The sequence below is a fragment of the Medicago sativa genome, chromosome 6, assembly GCF_051527215.1.
Source record: "Medicago sativa cultivar Bolivia chromosome 6, Bolivia_mono, whole genome shotgun sequence".
NCBI classification, from domain to species: Eukaryota; Viridiplantae; Streptophyta; class Magnoliopsida; order Fabales; family Fabaceae; genus Medicago; species Medicago sativa.
In genome coordinates this window covers 85,669,020-85,684,618 of record NC_140754.1, presented here as the reverse complement: position 1 = coordinate 85,684,618, position 15,599 = coordinate 85,669,020, and the positions used below count along the sequence as shown (strand labels likewise).

Genomic DNA, 15,599 nt, shown 5'->3' with positions numbered 1-15,599 from the left:
AAATAATTGAATTGATTTGGAATTTTAGTTTGGATGTTACATTCTTCAACAAAGCATCGCTATGCAAAACGTAATAGTCACTGAACATCGAAAAATCACCCAAATGACCTGCTCGTATAAGAGATAGATACTTTCCTCAAATTAGATCCCTGCAAAGAAGCATTACCAACATTCGTGAGCCTTGACATACCATCAATATTTTTATTTATCATTAGAAAAGCTAACATTCCCCTACCAGCAGGCCAATACTCAGAGTGGAACTTGCCATAAGCAATATCTCTGAGTTAGTGTGTTTTAGTTGATGGAAAAAATGTGGTTGAGATGAGAGACTTCTCTTATTGTTGATAAAATTGATGGATGCTCCACACCAATAAGATGGTTAACAAAATACCTTAGAGTGTGTTTGGATAAATGAATGTTTTGAGGTAATGTAGTTTTTTGAATGAATTCAAATCCTTTTACGTAAATTCCATTGTTTGGATGATTTTTTGGAGAATTTTCAAAATGAAGGAAATTTATGAACTATTTTGTCCAAGTTAAATTTAGAGAATTTCAGATCACACCTAAAAATTAAAAATTTCAAATTTCTTCATTCTTAATTTTTTTTCTTCAGATATTGTAATTTGGTCTCCATACTTTTGAACATTATCAAATTCAGATTATGGTACAATAACCGCTAACTTTATGCTTAGACTAGTTAAGTGCACGTCAATTCTATCGTACAAAAGCCATGTAGGTCATCTGCATTTGATTATTTTATCCTTATCCCTCTAGGTGCGATTTCCCACAATCAATTCTCAACCCAATGAAGTCTTGCGCCTCCATCGCCATCTCTGGTGAATTCATGCTGTTCGGAGTTAGAGTTTCATGAAGAATATCTCACAATACGGAACAATGTCAATGACGACGGTAGCAAAGACGTTCTTGAAGCCGGTTATGTATTAGCCGACAACTCTGTTCCTCATAACTCTGGCATACCGCAAGCGTAAGCCATGTTCAAATTCGATCAATCTTTTAGATCGATTAACTGTATGAAATGAGAGAGTTGGTATCTATGATAGTAATGAGCTGTCTTTCACATTGTTTCTAGATTTTAACTTCCAGGATGAAAATGATGGAGCAGGTGAATAACTTCATAAGCAATTAAAAACTGCAGGCATATCTTCAGATTTCAGTGCGTTTATCTAGATTTTTGTAATACATTAAGGTTTAAATTCCTGTTAAAATGAAAAATATAAGATTTGTTTTGTCCTTCACTAAGTTATTAGATTATTTTTATTCCTGATAATGGCAGCATGACAATCTGCAATCTTCTTCAATCATGCAAGGTTTCTTTCTAATTCAATTTTCTATCATTCTGCATTTTTATCTCTACTATCAACACATGTTTCTCAAGCACTTCGTATGTGCTTAATATGTTTTGTTATTGGGTATGTTGTCTCATTAAAATTTAGAGTGAAGATGTAATTCGATCCTTCACAATTTTCTCACGGCTCAATTTAGTCTCGACAAAAAATAATACAAAAGTAATTCACGACATTTTCAAATCGGGCCGGGAAAAATTAGTCTCTATGTTGTAATGAGTCAAATACCAATTTTTCCTCCGAATAAATTGGATTTAATCTTTGGCAGGGATTAAAATATTGGACGTGAGAAATTGTGAGGGATCAAATTGGGTCATTACTCTAAAATTTGAAAATCTCGCAGGTTGGATGGAAAAAAAAAAATCTCATTTCTTAGAAACATTCTTAAATCATTCTCAAAATTTGATACAAAAAATAATGTGTTGCAACTTGCAAGTCCTATATATGCAATGTGTCATCTATGTTAGAGAATGCAGGGCCAATCCTCTTGGAATTGTCCTTGGTAATAGAAATTTCAGAGAAAGGACTCGCCACTCTTGAAAACTTAGTAGTGACTTCCATGGGAAACAAAGCAACAGAGAATAGCTCAAAGATGCCAAAATGCATATGTTGGGTCTCATGAAAATTTGAAAATATCACAGGTTGGATGGTCACCATTTTTAATGATTATGTGAACCTATTTGAAGGTAATGCATTTTCAACCATGTATTCTCCATCAAATTCTGCTCACCTTAATTGTCATTGCATATTTGAATATTATTCTTTTTAGAAGTTAAACACTTCAATTCTTTTTTATTCGCTTAATGATAATAATGTCATTCTTTTCTATTTATTAGAGAAAGAAGGAAGGAAAGGAAGAAGAGATAACAAGCGAGATTACTCGATGCACAAGTTACTTAGTTTAGCTTAGTCAATAATTGAGATTAGCTTGTAATTAGGAGCTTTGTACTCTTATAAATACTCCATGTACTTGTTCATTCATCTATGAGAAATGAGAGTTTGTTCATTTTACACATTCCATAACATGGTATCTAGAGCCTTTCTCTCTCTCATCTTCATGAAGAAAGTTTGTTAAAAAAGTTAGTTACAACTACTTTCTTCATCTTCTTCATCTTTTCTCCATTGATTCTTCGTGAATCTTCTTGCTTTTTCCTTGATTTTTTGCATATTCCGTGGGTTTTCCTCGAATCTTTGTTGATTTTCTTTCACTATGTTGCATTTTCTCGTCTTGTTCATCTTCTTGCTTTGTTTTTCGCCATGCCTCGTCCACAACAACCTGATACTGAATCAGTGTTCTACGTTCATCCAAGTGAAGGTCCGCATTCAGTTCTTGTTACTCCTCTCTTGGATGGATCAAACTATCTCGCATGGAAATTGAAATTTGTTCATTCATCTATGTAATTTAGGAGCTTTCTCTAAATGTATTGAAGTTGCAAATACATTCATGGTTAGTAATTTTATGGATTAAATTGAGCAACAAAAGAAATATTCGAAGTTATTTAAAGTCCTTTCAATTACTTTCTTATTGTTGTGCTATCTCTAAAAAGACCTATTGATTGTAAGATATAGACTTTGGATAATGCTGAATTTTCTGGTAAAAAGTACGGGTGAATAATATTATTACATTCTTTTTTTTTTGTTTACAAAGACAAATCAAAGTGATAATAATGTACGTTTTCTTTCAATTATTTCAGGCTATTGCCCTTTGGGCTATTCTCTGTTGCTTTGTTTCCCATGTTGCATGTAAATTCGACATATGTAATTATTGTTTTCTTTCAATTATTTCAGATCGTATTAAGCTGATTTGTATAAATAAGTTGTTTTAAATAAGTTGTTTTTAAAAAAGAGATCGTAATAAGCTGTTTTGGATAAATAAGTTGTTTTGAATAATTTGTTTTTGAAAAAGAGGTCGTAAAAAGTTGTTTGCGTAAATAAGTTGTTTTGAATAAGTTGTTTTTTGAAAAGAGATCGTAATAAGTTGTTTTGGACAAATAAGTTGTTTTGAATAAGTTGTTTTTTGAAAAAGATATCATAATAAGTTGTTTTGTATAAATAAGTTGTTTTGAATAAGCTGTTTTTTAAAAAAGAGATCGTAATAAGCTTTTTTTTTATAAATAATCGTAATAATTTACTTTTTATGAGATAAGTTGCTTTGAATAAATTTCAAGATAAATTACAAAGTATAACACAATGTATTGTTTTTAAGAGAAAAAAAGGGTAAAATAGTAAAATTATAACATAAGCCCTCCATTTTCTTTCCTTGTTGGTTTTTTAACTCCCAAACAAGGGGAAGATTTTCCCTCCTTTCTCCCTTCCCTCCCTTTCCTTCCCTTCCCCTCCTAAGCCTTTCCTTTCCTTCCCCTCAAAACTCGCAAACAAAGCCTAAGCAAAATCTTCCAATGTCCCATTTCATCGAGTTATCAACATATAATATATCACTTTCAAATATAATACAGAAAAACAGATTATTTCGGCCGCTCAATGCACATGTCTCAATCTAGTTTAAACTTAATTTTCAGGTGTTCACTTGCATGTAAATTTGACATGTGTAATTATTGTTTACCACATCTAAATTTATAGGTAATGAAATTTGTTGACGGTTAATATGTTTCGACATCTAGTATATCAATTAATCATCCATTAAATGTAATTAATTAACCATGTATTTGAATTGTGTTAACCAATTAAAAAGTTTTTTAAATTTTCTTGTTCAAATCACGCAATCATTTTTTTCAATGGTAAATGTTAGTAGTTATCTTTTTAGATTAATATTTATTCTTTTGCCTAAGCAATTGAACTTCATGTAGGCTACATTTTATTTAGGACTCATTTCTAAAAGTAGGGACCCATATTAATTTCACCATATAAGAAAGATAGTGTGAAAATGTTTTTTTTTTTTTTGAAGGAAGATAGTGTGAAAATGTTAGAAAGCTAAGAGTGCATTGATCGCATTTCTATTATTTTTTTATGCATATGATTGGACGCTTCCATGTCGAAATTCATGGATTCATCATTTCTCATATATGTAGATGTTTCATTTGTTCTGATGGATGTTTTTGATAATGTATGTTTTTATAACTTATCCTATTTAATCGGTCAAACAAAGGAAACTATGATTTCTCTCCTATTTTATTTTTTGCTCATATAACATGGGAATCCCAAAAATATGAGTCTTATTTATATAACACAAATAAGCAAGTTAACGATCAAAATAATTAAAGACCACTAACCATACATTCACTAATGGAAGTTATAGGAAAGTAGAATATTTTTTTTTTTTTGACAAAAGGAAAGTAGAATATTATTTTTTTTAGCAATTTAGGGGTGCTTTTGTATTATTTATTTATGGTATATGATAAAGGCAATAATAGATCTACTTTAGTACTATTTCAAAAAAAAAAAAAAAAGATCTACTTTAGTAATCCAACTATAGGTCCCTTCCTTCCTTCAAAAAAAACTTTAGGTCCCCACTACGCGTTTAAATCATAATAAAAAGACTTAGTAAAAAAAAATCATAATTCAAATATGTGTAAAAAATATCAATATAAAAGGACCATCCTAACAAATTATTAATGGACTAATGGTGGACTACGTTGATTTGTTTTGTGCTTTATATATTCCTTTACAATTTTGAGTCTCAACAATTCTACGCACCAACCCGTAAGATTAAGATTCGGGGTCATGCTAATAAATGTTTTAAAAATATTATTTAAGAAAATTATAAAATTAATAAATATATTTAAGAAAAATACAAGTTAAACCCATGTAAAATTAATAAATATACAATTTTTTAGGTAGAAGTCATTACTTTTGGAAGTTGTTTTTGTGGTCACTCGCGATGAATTTTGAGGGTTTGACTCAAGTTTTTTTATCGGTTGTTGAGCATGGGTTTTGGTTTTGATTTTGGTGGTTAGTTTTTATTGGTTTCTACGGTAGCCCTTGGTTGGATGGTGTTTTATTGGTTTATTGGATATTGTCTTTGATGTACAATGTGTATGATTTTTCTTTTCGATGTTTCACCTATATACGACACCATTTGCTATCTCTTTTTCAATCTCGTATGTTTCTATTCATTTTGGATTTGGTTAAACAAAATCTTGGGTAATGTCAGACGAAGTAATGTTAAATGTACTGGCAACATTTGTCCATCTTATCAAGAATAGCAATCGATGGACAATTTCATAGTCTCTTTTTGGCTATGAATATGGGTAATAAATAATAAGGGAGGTATTTTGGATGAGTTAAATGCAATATTCGGTGCTCTTGATAAGGCCAAGTTGAAAGGTTGGACTAAAGTGTGAGTTGAATCATATTTTAAGTGTTTGTGAACTGCTTTACAGTTCACAAAGTCTATCCATTTTTATTGCAGTCACATTTATAGGGAAGTCAATGAGTGTGTCAAAAAGCTTGAAAACTATGGTTTCTCCATTTTCTTTAGGTATGAGATTTTTAGAGATATGGTGCAGTCAAAAAAATGACTTTTTTAAAAAAGTCATTTTGTTTAACCAATAGCGTAGTTGTTCATGCCATGTCAGTTAGTGTTTTTGTGATGGACCACTGTAAGACTAAATTTTAATTTATTACAAATCAGTCCTCGTACAAAATATTAATTGATTTATTAACTTATTTTATTTAAAATTTCTAAAAAAACTTATTTTATTTAAAATAAAATCATTTTTTGTTCTTCATCTTTTCAATTTGTTCAACCTTTCTTCACGTTCTGCATATTATTCATTTTTCTTCATCTTCTTCCCAAAATGGAAGACATGATCAGCACTGACAAAAATCGTTCAAAACCCAATTCAAAATCGAAATCGAAATTGAAATCCATTCAAAATCTTGAGTTCCTCATCTCAAAATCAAAATCCATTTGAAATCCAATTCTTCCATTCAAAATCGAAATCATGTTCTTCCATGCGGTTTGAAATCGAAATGCAATTCCGCTTTGAACCAGTTCGTATTATTCACTCCTCCCTTGTTCTATCATAACCAAAAGCACTTTCTTAATCGCTTTTTCTATCATAACCAAAAGCACTTACCCATCATCACCACTACAACGAAATTTCGATTCCCTTTCAAATTCTCGCGTGTTACACTTCCCAAGGTTCTATCAATGGCAACATCATCTCATTCCAATCAACATAAGTTTACCAATCGACTTGCCTCAGAACAAAGCCCTTATCTTCTTCAACACGCTCATAATCATGTATCTAATCCTTCCCCAATTTCATTTATTTTTTTCAATCTCACTTAGTTTTTTCATTGATTAATAATTTATTTATTTATATTTAATTCAAAGTTGGTTGGTATCCATGGGGTGAAGAAGCTTTCGCCGAAGCTCGCCGCAGAGATTCTCTTTTCGTTGTAGTGGTGATGATGGGTAATTGCTTTTCGTATCATTCACTCCTCCCTTGTTCCCAAATTGTTCTCAAATCACAAAGATTGAGGTGAGGTTCAGTTTGTTCATTCTAGTTTGTTTGTTCCTTCAGTTAGTTAATTTTTTTGTGTATATTTTTTGGGGTTTTAAAAGATTTTACATCTTAATTTTGCTGCTGAGGAATGTTGTAACTGCATTTGATTTACAAGACAGTTTTGTGATGTCAAACCTTTGTTTATCTTTGTTATGTTTCTGAATTTTTGTTCGTAATATCTGTCCTTGATTGTGTTTGTCGTTCTAAGCGTATTTGATAGTTGATAGTGCCTGCAATTTTGCCTGGTAAGATTGGCTTTATGCATCTGTTTGGTTTAGCCTGTTTTAGCTGTCTTGACATAGTTGATTACTGATTTCCAGAGTGTATGCCTAATTCATGTGCTGCAGCATTTCTGCTTCTAATAAATACTACTGCATTTGCTGTAGCCAAACTAAAAATGAAATTCTCTTGGGATTGCATTATCAATAGAAGCACCTGACAATCACTTTTGTGTATGCATCAATTGCTTCTGTTCTTGATCTAGGTCAATTTTGTGGACAATCACTTCTGTGTATGCATCCCTAATTGTAAATTTAAAAATACTATTTAATTTGCCTATCATTGAAACACATAATTGCAAGTCAAGATAAGATTAAGGTGAACCTTGGAGGGTTGATTCTGTTGCTAAAATTCTCATACTCTTGATCAAAATATGGCCAACAAACTGCAGCCATTCTAAACAGCTTACAAGAGCATAACTTGCTTCTGTCATTAGATAGGGAGTTAATTTGTAATTAGGAGTTTATTGGTTTTGGTTTTTGGTGTTCCGTATATATGCGGCACCATTTTTGTAGTTTTAGTTTTCGTCCTTTCCTTGCGGCTTGCGGGGTTGGCACTAATAAATTTTGCCGATTCAAAAAAAATATTCTTTTTGTGAAACCCAAAAATCCTTGACACTGCCATTATATATGACAATGATTTTTCTTTTTAATTTCAAGAATTGCATGTTATAGATCTATTTTGCTGAGTTTGTTAATGATTCAGTTCATTTGCAGGGTCGAACTGATTCATGTTTCAGTTTGTTACTCATTCATTCATGTCCATGACTCGCCTTCCAATTCTTTTATCGCGTGTTGGTGTTGGCTGCTCACAACTGCTCTCAGATATGCAGGCTTTCAAGGTCAGGCTCTTGATATGGAAAGTGCTCCTGGTTTCTAAAAATGAAGTTATACGTTGTTTGAAGAGGGTGTTGTCTGAGGGATAACTGTCATGGATCTTCTAATAATAAGTCTGACCTCATTCTATCTGCAAACAGTTGCTCAAAGACCAACATGTTTGTTTGGTCCTTGCTATCTCGTTTTTCAATGTATGAGCCCTCCCACCCCCAATACATCTTTCTTCTCAAGCAGTTTGATTTTAGTCATACCTCTTAATATAAATTTAACTACAATTTTGGTTCTTAATACCAAGTGAAATTAAATGTTTTATGCTGCATTGAGAACACGTTCTATAAGCTTTTATTTACCCGAGACACGGGTCATTCTGTGAGATAAAATGCTGATGCTATTTAGGTACTAAAATAAAATTCCTTCCTTCTTTTTAGCCATAGATATCTTGTTTAAACTAGGTTCTGTAAACAATAGTGGGCTGGTCAACGGGACAGTAGGGATTCAGGAGGCTATCCAAGGCTGAAATGCAAGGCAGGAATAAGAGGGGTCTCTATCTTTTTTTTTGTTTTGAAAACTCAGTATAGAATTGGTCATTCTTTTCGTAAAGTGAAGTAATTGGAGGAATTCATTGAGGAAGAAAGGTGAATGTGGCTGCAGAGTTATGTCGTGATGCTGATAAGTAAGGAGCAACATTACTTGATCATTCCTTTCGTAAAAACAAAAATTTATGTGTATTAAAGACTCATAATTGAACCAAGTATTGTGGCTACCATGGGTTACAATTTAGATGGAAAGTAAACTCAATCTACCCTGCCATGGTGATGTTGATAACATATGACAATATAAGTAACACTCAAACGGAACCATTCAGTTTCATAAGTTAAATAAAAAGTCAATTCAGCACCAAATCTTCAATTCTAACCCTATGTGATCAAACATCGAAACACAACGACTGAAGTACAAACAAATAAAATGCTACATAAATTGTATCTGTAAAATGCAAATTAAAATATCAGAGAACTTCTTGTTCAAAAACAGAGAGAACTTTCCCTATTGAGTTTTAAATTAGCTAGCCAGCTTCAATCAGTTTGAGCAGAATAGAAACAAGACTGCGATGACTGTTGTTGTCCATAACCAGCAACATTCATGACTTGTGCCAAGAGCCCAACACAGGAAGTTGATGATTCACCACCATGAAGTCCATAATTGGGGTAAATTGCTTGCATTTGCATTGGAATTATACCAGGCTGCAACACATTCACAGGAGGTTGAACTGCATTTGTAACTGGCGAATAAGCTGTCTCCGGAATCTCTGGAATTTTTGTTGCCTCTTTACATTTCTTTTGCTTGTTTGTGCCAGCATTGCCATTAGGTTTTCTTTTCTTTTTCTGTGAATGACATATAAGTTAATACACTAAAGACAAGAAATAAGGTGCTAGGAAAACAAGACAATATAATTTAACAAGAATGCTAAATAATCTATAATTATATATACTTAATCATAATAACATGCTTTCTAGTTTATTCAATTCTAGTTTCTTCAAATTTCTAAAGAGGAGAGGTGGTGCTAAAAATGGAGAAGAGACAATGAAAGGAATGAAGCCAAGCAGTGGCAGCAACTTTGGTGAGGTGAAAAAGAAGAACTCAGCTTCAAGTTCAAAAGTGGTTGTTTTCTATGATTTCATGGTTGAGAAGAACAACAATACTGATGCATCCTCCTCCTCAATCACAAATGAATCGCTCCCATCCTCTCTTGGAAATGTTTAATCCACCCCCTCCCCTTCCTTTTTGAGTCTCCCTTTTTATTATTAGGTCTGTCTATGTCTATGTCTATGTAAGTAGTAATTATCTCAAATGTCCCAAAATGAGGTCGGCATTAATAGTAGTCTAGTCTAATCTGAGCTCTCAATTGAAGAGTATGTATCTTAGTATTTTCAGTTTCAAGAATGTAATCTAAGAATCAAAATGAAAATTCTATACTTTCCCCTCCTTTTAAGAGATTCTCTTAAGTGTATGTATGTTTGGTATCACTGTGGTGTGTCACAATCATGGTGATCCATCGTGATTTTTCGAAAAATACACTTATAACTTCTGCAAAATCAATTAAAATGAGTCACCGTGATTCTAGCATACCCGTGTAAGTTAAGCAACGCAAGGGTTCTCTTTTTACCTAAAAGCAAACTTTCTTTTTCATTTCATCAAGGTAGGTGCTTTCTTTGACAGAGCAAAAGTGGCTAGATGGATGGAAAGCACAAAAAAATAAAAATAACACTACATTTGCGAACATAGACAATGGTGTAAGCAAAGTTCTTAACAGAACTTATCACAATGATTGGGAAAATACATTTGAATACAAAACTTATCACACCATACGACAGAAACCACATTTCAAAGTGCTGGTAATATTATTAGCCACAACTACATGCTGCAGAAATGAGTTGGAAATGTAATTTAAATCTGAAAACTAATATAACAGAACTTGCTAGTGTTTTGATATCTCAAGATCATTGTAAAAGCAACAAAATAGGCTTTGACTAATTAATTCATAAACAGAAAGCTACTGTTCAGATTCAAACATGACAAAAAAGTAATGTCTTTTGGAACTCAAAACACATATATTTGAGTTCACTTTCGATCGGCCACACAGAATTAGTACCAATTTCGGACCAAAAAAATAATCTCCAATTGCATAATCACAAAATCCCAAATTTTGGACACATCAAAACCCTAACAATGGTTTCACAACACTAATATATTACTCATAATCCCAATTTCATAATCAATCAACCAATTAAACACTATTAAATTAATATAAAAGAATCCAAAATCAAAATACCCTAATTAAAAAAAAAGGAGATTCGTTCATTCAGATTGTTCTGTCGAGTGTTAGAAAACGAACCTGAGGCTTGGAGAGCCAGGTGGCGGACGGAGGATGGCGGTGGTCGCACAAACTAGATAGATATTAAAAAAACAAACAAGCGTGCGCCACAGAGAAAGGGAGGAAGATATCGATCTGAAATTTTGGAGAGAAAGGGAGGAAGAAATCTGGAATTTTGATGAAGCTGAATTTGTGCGATGGTGAAGATGCATGAATTGGTGGTCGTATCCAATTTGCATGCATAAGTTTTAAGAATAAAAAATAAAAAGTAATAAAAAAAATGTTTAATTTTGATTTAATCAAGGACACAATTGCAATAAGTAAAAATATAGTGGTATAACAAACGTACAATGCACAGTAAAATTTGATGTGGCATGCATTAAATATACAAATGCATTATGATTGGTCATTCGAATGACTTCACCAAAAAAATCATTTTAACAACTTCACCATAGAATTTTCCTTATTTTTTTTGGGAAATGTTAACTACTCCCTCCGTTTCAAAATGAGTGTCGCTTTAGGCTTTGGCACACAGATTAAGAAATGGAATGAAATAATCATTGGATATAACGCTTTTACTAAACTGTCCTTACTTTATTAGAAAAAGACAAACTTAAAGTTGCATTGAAAATTGTGTGAGAGAAAAGTTTGAGAGGGTAAAGTTGGAAGAAAAAAATTAAAGTTGTATTGGAAATGTAAAGCGACATTCATTTTGAAACAAATTTTTTTTGCTAAAGTGACACTCATTTTGAAACGGAGTGAGTATATAGAAAGAACTTATTGGAATGTGTGCATTGCATTTAATATTTAACTTTTTAATCATTTAAATGCACAAAATTTTAGAGAAGATTTCTTCTTTTAGGTTTCTTAACATGTGCCCTAAGTAGGGCTGGACATCGGTCGGGCTCGGTCGGTTTTCGGGTGAAAAATCCCAATCCAAAGTAACCCACGGTTGATAAAACCTCACCCACCTCCGTCCGTTTTATGTCATCGGTTTGATCGGTTCGGTTTATGCGGTTTGTCGGTTGTATCGGGCGAGTTGAATCGGTTGGAGGAAACTCCAGTTCAAATAAATACTTATAACAACACAGAACAACAAAATCATTGATGACCAAATACTAAAATAAAAAATCCATGGAAGGCATGAGCAGTGAAGACTACAAACAATAGAATCACAATACAGACAGAATATGGAAAGAAAAGAAGAAATCAAATCAAAATCATCATATGAAGAACGATGACGAATTTTCTTTCTCAGTCTCTCTGTGTAATTTTGAGTTTTGTCGGTGTTCGTAAAGAGAGTACGCAATTAAGAGAGTGTAGAGTAAAGAGATCTGGAACAGAGGAGAATGGCAAGGTGAAAGAAACGGTGGAGACCGGAATGAAGGGAGAAGACAAAGAGCATGTGTGGTGGCGGCTGCTATGAGAGATAATCTGAGGAAGGTAAATACACGGTTTAATTCCACCTTTTTACTTGTATTCTTGTATTCTTTTTAGTAGTTGGTGACAGACTGTAAACATTGTTGCTTATTTTTTTTTTTTTATCACATGTGTGTTGTATCTATCCATAAAATTATCTAATAACATAATAACTATATGTTGGTCGGTCGGAGTTGGGTACCGTTGGTCCATCTAACACGGACCGAACCGATCCATACAAGTCCAACACAATCCGTTACTTTAAGCCCGTGTGACCCGTCAACCCGTTTTGTCCGACCCGGCACGATTTCAATTGGGTTGGTTAGCACGGTTTCGGGCGGTAATGGACTTTTTGTCCAGCCCTAGCCCTAAGGGCACAAGTTAACACTACCTTATTTTTTTTAGATTTTTTTTTCCTTCTCTCTTTTTGCTTTGTTTTTCTTTATTTCGAGTAAGGTTTTTCTCCTCCTTTTTCATTTTCTCTTTTTATATATGATAACAGGTGAATGGCTTAAATTATTTGTAAATTCTTTATGGACCGATCTACTTGAGATGTCAAAATTTCACATTGATAACTTCATTCTCCATGTCAAATAAAATAAAATAAATTATCTTAAAAGCGAACAACAACTCAATGCAAATAATTATAGCTACAAAAAACTCAAATCTTCTATGAGCAAATGACACGAGAACGACAGTGAAACAGTGTATATATATTGGTCAAATGAGTCAATGACGAGGTTTGACCAATATTTTTTGCTCGAGGTTTTAGAATAAAAATGTATTGTGTTTCACTCTAGGGCAAAAAGTGTTAGCGCAGCAGTTACACAGCAATAAAAGCAGAAGCAGTTTAAGTTTTGTTAGGGTTTACTGGTTTTGTGATTTAGTGAATTTAAGAGAATGAGAAGAGAGAAAAATAATGAATTGAGGAATGTAGAAAATGTATTATTGATTCTTATGAAAATTTGTACAAAGAATGAGCTTATATGCAAGCAAGTGTTATGTTACTTGAAGCACAAGTAAGTAACAACTCTAACTCTTATTTTCCTAAAACTTCTAACCAACTTGTAACAAACTTCAAAACAAACTAAAACAAAGTGTGATCAATCAACTAATCATGATTATCACTAATCTAAACTTGAATTGTCAACTAAACTAACATCCTCCCTTAATTCAAATTTCCACTTCCTTCATGTCAATCAAGCTTCTGAGCTTGATGAACCTGTCAACCTTCAATGCCTTAGTGAATATGTCTACAAGCTGCATCTCAGTGAAGCAATGGACAATTTGCAATGCACCTTTGTTCACTTGCTCCCTCAGAAAATGGAACTTAGCCGCTATGGAATTTACTGAAGTTGCAGAGGGACTAGTGATGATGATGGATTGCAGTTCATCATATTGAACCTCTTCAATATATCAGATGCATACTTCATTTGATGCATCACTAGTTCCTCTGCAACTTCAGTAAATTCCATGCCTAAAAAATATGTCAAGTTTCCTAAATCTGACATTTCAAACTCATTCATCATCTGAGTTTTGAATGCTTCTATCTCATTCACATCACTACCAGTCACTATCAAGTCATCAACATATAGACAGATGAGTAGTTGATTACCCTCAATTCCTTTCTTCACATATGCACCATACTCAGACTTGCATTTGACAAATTCTTGCTGCACAAGAAAATTGTCAATTCTTTTGTTCCAAGCTCTTGGTGCCTGCTTCAATCCATACAGTGCCTTGTGTAATCTATACACCATATTCTCCTTCCCTTCTATTTTGAAACCTGGTGGTTGTGTCACATACACTTCTTCATCTAAAGAACCATTTAGAAAAGCAGATTTTACATCCAAATGATGCATTGGCAGTTCCTTCCACAAGCTATAGCAACTATCAATCTCACAGTCTCTAGTCTTGCTACTATAGCATAAACTTCAAAGTAATCCATACCAGCCTTCTGCATGAATCCCCTAGCCACTAATCTTGCCTTGTGTTTGGCTACTTCACCATATGGCTTCAGTTTCAACTTGAAAATCCATTTCACATTTATTGGTTTCTTGCTAGTAGGCAGTTCAATCAGTTCCCATGTGTTGTTTCTGTTGATTGAATTCAATTCTTCAGTCATAGCATTCTTCCATACATCTTCATTCAATGCTACTTCATAATTGATTGGTTCTGCATCTGCTAATAGTGCAAAATGAACAAATTCCCCTTCTTCATTAACTAAATTATCTGGAGTAACTTCATGTCCAGCTAATCTAGTGGAGGCAAATCTCTGTCTGACTGAAGTTCTAGTGGCTTGATTCTCTTCAACATGTACTTCAGGTTGAACTTTTGTATCAAGTTGAACTTGTTCAACTTGATCATCTTCTTCAATTATTGTGGGAACTGCGTGACTGGAACTCTTACCTTTCTTATTCCAATCCAATGCTTCATTCTCACATATTTTAGCATCTCTACTAATCACTATTAAGTGATTTAGAGGATGATATAACCTGTATGCACCTGTTTCATGATAACCAACTAGCATCATAGGCTCATTCTTGTCTCCCGACTTTCTTCTCTTTGCGTCAGGGATATGCATATAGCATAATGAACCAAAAACTCGTAAGTGTTTAGAAGACTGCTTGCAACCTAACCACATTTCTTCAGGAATTTGATTAAGTTTCTTTGTGGGGAATCTATTCAAGATGTAAGCTACAGTTCTTACTGCTTCTCCCCAAAATGTATTAGGCATCTTCTTCAACTTGAGCATTCTTTGTATTGCTTTTGTTAATTTCTTTCCTTTTTATAATGTAAATATTTGCAGTGATTTGTACCCAAAGTAAATAATATTTGAGGGGATAAGCTTATGCATGTCATAGTTCGGCTAAAAAACATTGAAATTATTAGGTTGGATGTTATGACTCAGGTGTAAACATGTCAGTTATTATTAAAAAAGAATCTTGGGGTTTACTTGGTTCATTTTATGCACATTGTTTTTGAATTAATTCATGACAATAATTTTTAAAGATACCAATTCTAGACAAAGCATATGTCTTGATCGACAATCTTTTAATTTACTGTCTTTCATGTGTTGTGGGAGTCTTAAATTGCAAATATATTGTGCATATCATTAACATGTGCAAAAGCACGTGTCAACGATCTAAACTATCTTTGACACCATATTATGCAAGAATTCCTTTTAAATTTGAACGTAGACAGTTTCTTATAGCAGTATATTTTGCAACGACTATGAACAAAATTCAAAGGTATTCACTCAAACAAGTTGACATGTCTTCTGCAACCAGTGTTCTCGAATGGTCAACTTTATGTAGCAATATCATGAGTTTTTTATTTTTAGACAATCAGCAATATC

At 33.1% G+C, this 15,599-nt stretch overlaps 2 long non-coding RNA genes across 2 annotated transcripts; one reads left to right on the top strand and one right to left on the bottom strand.

The window, feature by feature from the left end:
- The first annotated feature begins 6,044 nt into the window (after positions 1–6,044).
- LOC146917697 (uncharacterized) lies at positions 6,045–8,180 on the top strand. Its single transcript, XR_015015845.1, has 3 exons — positions 6,045–6,570; positions 6,664–6,811; positions 7,831–8,180. It is a non-coding gene; the product is annotated as an uncharacterized LOC146917697 (long non-coding RNA).
- A 611-nt stretch (positions 8,181–8,791) lies between these two features.
- Positions 8,792–11,036, bottom strand: LOC146917696 (uncharacterized). The gene is made up of 2 exons (XR_015015846.1): positions 10,844–11,036; positions 8,792–9,332 (listed from the first exon to the last, which is right to left on the bottom strand). It is a non-coding gene; the product is annotated as an uncharacterized LOC146917696 (long non-coding RNA).
- Positions 11,037–15,599: the final 4,563 nt, after the last annotated feature.